This window comes from Myxocyprinus asiaticus, chromosome 1, assembly GCF_019703515.2.
Source record: "Myxocyprinus asiaticus isolate MX2 ecotype Aquarium Trade chromosome 1, UBuf_Myxa_2, whole genome shotgun sequence".
In the NCBI taxonomy this organism is placed as follows: Eukaryota; Metazoa; Chordata; class Actinopteri; order Cypriniformes; family Catostomidae; genus Myxocyprinus; species Myxocyprinus asiaticus.
In genome coordinates this window covers 68,872,975-68,880,770 of record NC_059344.1, presented here as the reverse complement: position 1 = coordinate 68,880,770, position 7,796 = coordinate 68,872,975, and positions in this window count along the sequence as shown.

Below are 7,796 nucleotides of genomic sequence, written 5' to 3'. Positions count from 1 at the left end.
TCACTTGACCATCATAGCCCTAACTCCTTTCTTTCTGTGTAGATTAGTTCTTTTAGATTGCACCTTATTCACAAAACTCTATTTATAACTAATGCTATTAATAATCAGTATTTTAAATATGAATTATGGCAGCAGTAATTCATCAATAATAATCAATGATGATGTAGAAGAGTATCAGTCATATATCCAGATGTTGATTGAGGTGTGTGGATCATTACAAGACAGCGCTCACAACCCACACACAACATCTGGACTTACATACCGATGTAAGACGGGAATTGTGTTCAGCGTGATTGTTCTGGGGCATGTCTGTGACATTTCCTAATTAGCATAAATCATTAAGTGTACCGTGTGTTTAGACAACACATTGAACACTCCTCCTGACCTTCACACCTGTGTTGTCTCTCATGTACACTATAAGACAATTGTTGAGTTCTCTGAGCATAAAAACTATATTATTACACGGCTCTCTGGAATAATTGATTGTGATCGGTCAATCGTGGTATTCTGTGGTCAAATACTTGTTCATAATGACACTAAACTGTATAATTGTTTGTTTCTAGCAAGTGATTTCCTGTCTGTGCTGGTTTCATGTCTCTTGTATCACTTCACACTGTTTTTTCTCCACACATAGTGAAATCATTTACACTCAAATCCATATTTTATGTCAGTTCATTTATTTGTTTGGTAAGTAGCTGTCGTGTAATAAGTTTTGTGTTGGGTTCTTGATCATCCTGTTTAGTTTTATTTATTTACCTTTTCTCTCACACACGTACATCTAATACTGAAATATACTGAATATATTTTTTCTCCATGACAGATTCCAGATAACTGGACTTTCATTTAAATTTGGACTTTACGTTTGATTCAGTTCTGAATATTTACCTGCAGGTTTCCATGGAGACTGTGAGTCGCCCGTATATGCAGAGAAGGATTGTGATAAGGGCTGTGTTTGAATAAAATGTTCAAAGATTATTTCAGCTTTCATCCTTTAGGCCAAAAACCTTCATATCAGGACAGAACGGGAGGAAATAAGAGACACTGAAGAAACAGGATTCTGGTTCTGATGGGAATGAATGTTTATAACTCAAAGATATCTATGTTTTACACACACACTACGACATTCAAGCATGTTGTTATTGGCATGTAAACTCGCCAGCTCAGGGTCAGAACTACTTAACATTTTAAATGTATAATTTATCCTGTTTAATCAAATATGTGTGTTTGAAATCAAGTTTTATGATATTCTAAAGCAATAGACCATGAGGTGGTTTCAAAGCAGAGTATATTAGTAATTCGATTATACATACCATTTATTAATAATGAATTTATTTATTAATAATGAATATAAAGAATAAACAATACTTATGCCAAGTAATATAGTTCCTTAGTCTGAAGCCACATCCACTCTAATATGTTTTTGGTTGAAAATGCATTAATTTCACTATGTTTATGTCTCTCATCCACACTAGAACAGTGTTTTCCTCCACCGAAAACTGAGCATTTTGAAATTTCTCTCTATTACCACATACTTTGGAAAATGATGACAATAGAAAATGAAAACTGATGTGATCTAACTGTAGGCTGTTTACACATTAATATAGAGTGTGCAGTCTCAGGGTTAGCATTTATTTTCATTTACAAGGGCTTTGAGCGAGGCTTGTCCAATCAGAATATAGCATTAGAACTATTTATTTTATACATTTAGCTCAACAATAAAAGATTTGTCAGGCTGACACCTCCAAAAGCTCTGAATGTATCCTTTGAATCATCCAAACCACTGACCACTTACAACATTGACTGGCAGGTGATATGAATTTCATTTAGAAATAATTCAAGAAATTATAACAGTTTTAAAGGTATAGTTCACCCAACAATATAAATCCTCTCATCATTTACTCACCCTCATGCCATCCCAGATGTGTATGACTTTCTTTATTCTGCAGAACACAAATTAAGATTTTTAGAAGAATATTTCAGCTCTGTAGGTCCATACAATGCAAGTGAATGGTGACCAGAACTTTGAAGCTCCAAAAAGCGCATAAAGGCAGTATAAAAGTAATCCATATAACTCCAGTGGTTTAATCCATATTACTTCTGAAGATATATGATAGGTGTGAGAAACAGATCAATATTTAAGTCCTTTTTTACCCTAAATCTCCACTTTAACTTTCATTTTCAGATGTGAAAGTGATACTAAACAGGCACCACATGTGACTTTCAGATGTAAAAGTGAAAGTTAAAGTGGAGATTAAGAGTAAAGAAAGGATCCGTCTCTCACCCACACCTATCATATCAAGTCAATCTTTATTTATAGAGCACATTTAAAAACAACAGAAGTTGATCCAAAGTGCTTTACAGATCAAACAAACAAAACAACAGAGTGATATAAAAACAGACTGAAGTTAAATATAAAACATAATAAAATAAATAAAAACATTATGTATGAAGACATGAATTAAGCAACTGGAGTCACGTGGATTACTTTTATGTTTCTTTTATGTCATTTTTGGAGCTACAAAAGTCTGATCACCATTCACTTGCATTGTATGGGTTAGGGGTTAGGGTTTTAACCCATTGTATGTACCTACAGAGCTGAAATATTCTGCATGGGCAGGGGTGGGCTGAGCCATGCCCACCCAATCAACCATTTGGGAAACATGGTTTTAAATATTGTATTTCTTCCAATTTGTGCTTTGGTTAAAATCAATATGGGGGCGGACTGTGTGTTGCGAACATTGAGGGTGGGCTGTAGAGTGCCCAACCAATCACAAACCAGCATCAGAAATGTGTCATTTTTTTTCTATTTTTGTCATTGGCCGAAAGCAAAGACACACTCAGGAAACCAGAGATTCAGAAATGTCACGCGAGTTAGAATGGTAATAAGAGGTATTTTTGTGCATTGCATAGGTTTTAATGTCCTTAAAGAAGCCTGGTGGTGTCTCTAGCAGTAATCATGTGGCTGCTGTTAATGTACCACAGACTCCCTCTTTTCAAATATCTCTCTGACTCCCTCTCCCTCCACATCAGATCCCCAAAATCATCGTGTTTCTGAAATACTGGACTTGAATTATAAAGTAGAGGTCTGCACGGGATGGATTTTTCAGACCAGCTCCCGTAAGATTCTGTCCCACTCAGAGAAAAGAGAGAGAGAAAAAACATGTTTTGTTAACTCTCACATTGCCAAATATCTGATTGATCTTTGGTTAGTTAAAAACGGCACAGGGTGCATAATCATTAATAAGTGGTCTTTGTCTTCTTTAAATAAAGTAATAAAAGCTACAGTAGGTTTTCTTTTAAACAGCCATAAGATATTATGAAGTGGTTATAAGACACATTTGCTTTGAAAATTTGTATTTAATAAAATCAACAAAACCACATAACATTATTTCAGATGTCAAAGAGTTGTCAGCTAAACCTTGCTGGCATTAAAATGAACATTGGGCTCAGAGGGAACACTCAAAAATGAACAAAGTAACAGCTAGGCACTGTAAATTATGAATTTTTATTCATTTGCATTCTGAGAATGTACAAAGTCATAAGAACATTTATTATAAGGCATTATGCATGCATTATAATGCGTTAAGAACACACTTATAATGCATTATAAATATTTGCTTCATAGAATGTGGCACCAAATATTCTTCTAAAAATCTTCATTTGTGTTCTGCAGAAGAAAGAAAGTCACACACATCTGGGATGACATGATGGTGAGTAAATGATGACAGAATTTAAAGCCAAGCTAAACAGCATCTTTAAACTATTTCACATTGCAGGTTTAGCCGCTTGTACAAGCTTCACTCATTGTGCAGGTTAACAGACTTTAATAGACTGTCGATAGTTGATAGACTTAATCTACTTTTCTTTAGACACAGCTAAAGTTCAGACACAGTCTCTGTTGCTGTGTTACCCTGGATCAGAATGCAGCATTAGCTTTGGGTCGTAGATTTTGTATTAGTTTGGAGACTAGTGCGACTGTTTGAAGACACCTGAAGCGCCTCGCACACATGGCTGATATTTAATATACTTACCAAAGCGTTCTCTAGATTAAACTAAAGCTATTAAACTTACTACAAAGAGAGAGATACGAACATGCATACACCTCCAACATTTCTAAAGAGCATTTGTAGAGCACAGTCAAAAATATACTCTTCAAAAAGAAAGCTATTATTTGCTGCCTGTGTTTATTGATATAAGATGTAAGAACCATGAGATTGCATAAAGATTTGCATTTAATCAGGGAACAATGTCAACAAACATGAACTAAAGCTGCTGGCTGCAAATCAGGAATTAGAGTGATTTATTTTTCACAGTTAGTAGAGACTTTTGTGGTAGGGTGAATGTGAAACCTGCAGACTGTTCTTTACTCTTGTACTAATAACTTAAAATTACTTAATGAGTCCCTTTATACATAGTAATTTTGTCAACAACTACTGCTGTTTGATATACTGTTGCACTTTGACAATGATTCAAACTTGACGTAACTGTGTGTCTGTGTGTGAGTGTGTGTGTGAGTGAGTGAGTGTGTGTGTGTGTGTGTATGAGTGAGTGAGTGAGTGAGTGAGCACGTGAGTGAGTGAGTGAGCATGTGTGTGTGTGTGTGTGTGTGTGTGTGAGAAAGTGAGTGAGTGAGTGAGTGAGTGAGCGTGTGTGTGTGTGTGTGTGAGAAAGTGAGGGAGTGAGTGAGTGAGTGAGTGAGCGTGTGTGTGTGTGTGTGTGTGAGAAAGTGAGTGAGTGAGTGAGTGAGTGAGTGAGTGAGCGTGTGTGTGTGTGTGTGAGAAAGTGAGTGAGTGAGTGAGTGTGTGAGCGTGTGTGTGTGTGTGTGTGTGTGTGTGAGAAAGTGAGTGAGTGAGTGAGTGAGCGTGTGTGTGTGTGTGTGTGTGTGTGTGTGTGTGTGAGAAAGTGAGTGAGTGAGTGAGTGAGTGAGTGAGTGAGTGAGCGAGCGTGTGTGTGTGTGTGTGTGTGTGTGTGTGTGAGAAAGTGAGTGAGTGAGTGAGTGAGTGAGCGAGCGTGTGTGTGTGTGTGTGTGTGTGTGTGTGAAAGTGAGTGAGTGAGTGAGTGAGTGAGTGAGCGTGTGTGTGTGTGTGTGTGTGAGAAAGTGAGTGAGTGAGTGAGTGAGTGAGCGCGTGTGTGTGTGTGTGTGTGAGAAAGTGAGTGAGTGAGTGAGTGAGTGAGTGAGTGAGTGAGCGTGTGTGTGTGTGTGTGTGTGTGTGTGTGTGTGTGAGAAAGTGAGTGAGTGAGTGAGTGAGCGTGTGTGTGTGTGTGTGTGTGTGAGAAAGTGAGTGAGTGAGTGAGTGAGTGAGTGAGCGAGCGTGTGTGTGTGTGTGTGTGTGTGTGTGTGTGTGTGTGTGTGTGTGAGAGTGAGTGAGTGAGTGAGTGAGTGAGTGAGTGAGTGAGTGAGTGAGTGAGCATGTGTGTGATTGAGAATGGCAATAAAAAGGAAGCTTTATCTAAACATGCTCACTTCAGTTTGGTGTAAATCATTTGACAGTGTGACACAAGAAACTGTCCAATACAGAAATCTGAACATGAAACAAACTCTAAACATCCAAGAAATGTAAATAGAGCAGAAATGACCAGAAGAGAGGCCTGAAAACACGCAACACTCTCCAAAACACTACAGCACATACTCTAAACATTACTGAAAGTTCTCTTTGTCAAGTAGTTATGAAACTCTCTAAACAAGATTAAAAACAAACCCACTCAAACATCTGAAAATTTGGAATATTAAAACAAAGACAATACTGGGATTTTAGAGGTGAAGAAAAACTAAGGGTGCTTCTAATTTCTTAAATTGTGCATCCTTGTTTCCTCGCTCCTCTGACCTCAAGCCAGTGACACAGAAACAGATTAAAGTCTGCCATAATGAAGGAAGCATCAATTATCTAAACGCATCATGAGGAGATGATGATCGAGGATGGAGGAAGCTTCTCGAGGACGCTTGACAGAAGAAGCACAGGTGGATTCTTTGTGGAACACTTTTTGTTGAAGCACCTGACGCATGCAAAAATGATCTTTCCCTTAACGTCTGACACACCAGTTTTATTTTTATTTATTAGAATTTATTATGAATACATTAGTAAATCAAGTTTCAACAACATAACGGCAAGCGTGCTGAGATAAGTACAACTGCGCAAAAACACGCTCTGAAGCAATGTTTCATTTTTATTTTACGGCCCAAATGAATCCCGGTTGTCTTCACCGAAATGACCTGCAGTTTGAACTGTGAAGCACCTCACTGATCTCTGCCTGCATCACCTTGGTCTAATGATGGACTACACTCTTATAATGGAATACATCGACTTTCAATTAATTGCCAACAAAAGCCTTCATCAGCCAACTAACAAAGGACAATGCATCAATGTGAACTTCTGCAGTTAATCCAGGATGAACTTCAAAGACATTAGTCATTAATCTTACAGTTCATACAAAATCTTTGTTTAAACACTGGCCCTTAACACTTACTTAGTTTTATCATTTTAAACCATAACTTGCACTGCACATAAATAACTAATATTGGCATTATATTCATGATGTTAGTCAGAGGGGAACTGGCCCCCACAGTGAGTCTGGTTTCTCCGAAGGTTATTTTTCTCCATTAATCAACATCTTATGGAGTTTTGTGTTCCTTACCACAGTCGCCTTCAGCATGCTCACTGGGGTTATAAATACAATTATTATTTAATTACTTATTTTTATACACATGTCATAATAGTATTTAATCAAACTACACAATGATGACTCTAAGACTTTATAGATATTACAGTTAAATTTTTTAGCTGTTTTGTGTTGTGAAAAGCGCTATACAAATAAAAATAACTTGACTTTACTTCAGTTCAGCCACTGAAGAAGATAGTGGAATCCAAACAGTGTGTGCTGAGAGTCTCTTCAGCTATTGAATCAGAGAGAGACATTACACTAGAATTCTGCTTAAGTCAAGAGTCATCTTCTCATGAAGTCATTTTATTGTGATTGAACAGAGAGAATATTCACAGCCTCTGAAATGAGCTCTAAATCACGGCTCTTGGCTGCAACTCAAAGATTTTTGCTCCTTTTTTCATTATTTTTTTATTATTACTAGTAGTATTATTTTAACAATTTGTATGTTTTTTTTTTTTGTTTGTTTTTTTGTTTTTCATTGCAGCATTTTTTAATTTGAACAACAGAAAAAGTTTATGCATTATTTTCTAAATATTGAAACGTTTGATTAAGGTTTGGTCAGTTTGAATCACATTTTTGTCATTTTGCACATAATCAACCACTAAAACATATTATTTTCATTGAATAAAATTATATACAATTTTAGTCTGAGTAAAACTGAGTAAAAGAGTAAAACTGGGGAAAAACTTGTTTCACAGGACAGACGACAGCAGCTGACTTGACCGACTGACTGACGGGACGAGAAAAGTATTTCCGCTTTTTCTTTATTTTCTTATGGTTGCACATGTATGGCTTTTTTCAAGCAAATCATGAACTGCTTGTCTGCATTGCGAACTGCTCATTTGACTTGTAAAGCGAACTATGAACTTCGATTGAATCGCAGTGAACGAGTCTGAACTGTTTGATTTAGGACTCTGATTGAATAACCAAGAGAACTGATCTGTGAATTTTTTTTTTTAATTCATAGGAACAGAATCATGAACTAATGTCTTGAAGATATTTTTTCCCCCTCGATAAATGTGCAATTGAGAAACTTAAGTCATTTGTTATTGATTTATTATTATTTATATTTTTAAACAAAGATAACATTGCAATTAAGAATTTGTCTTGCTGTGTTATTAATAGTTCACCTTTTC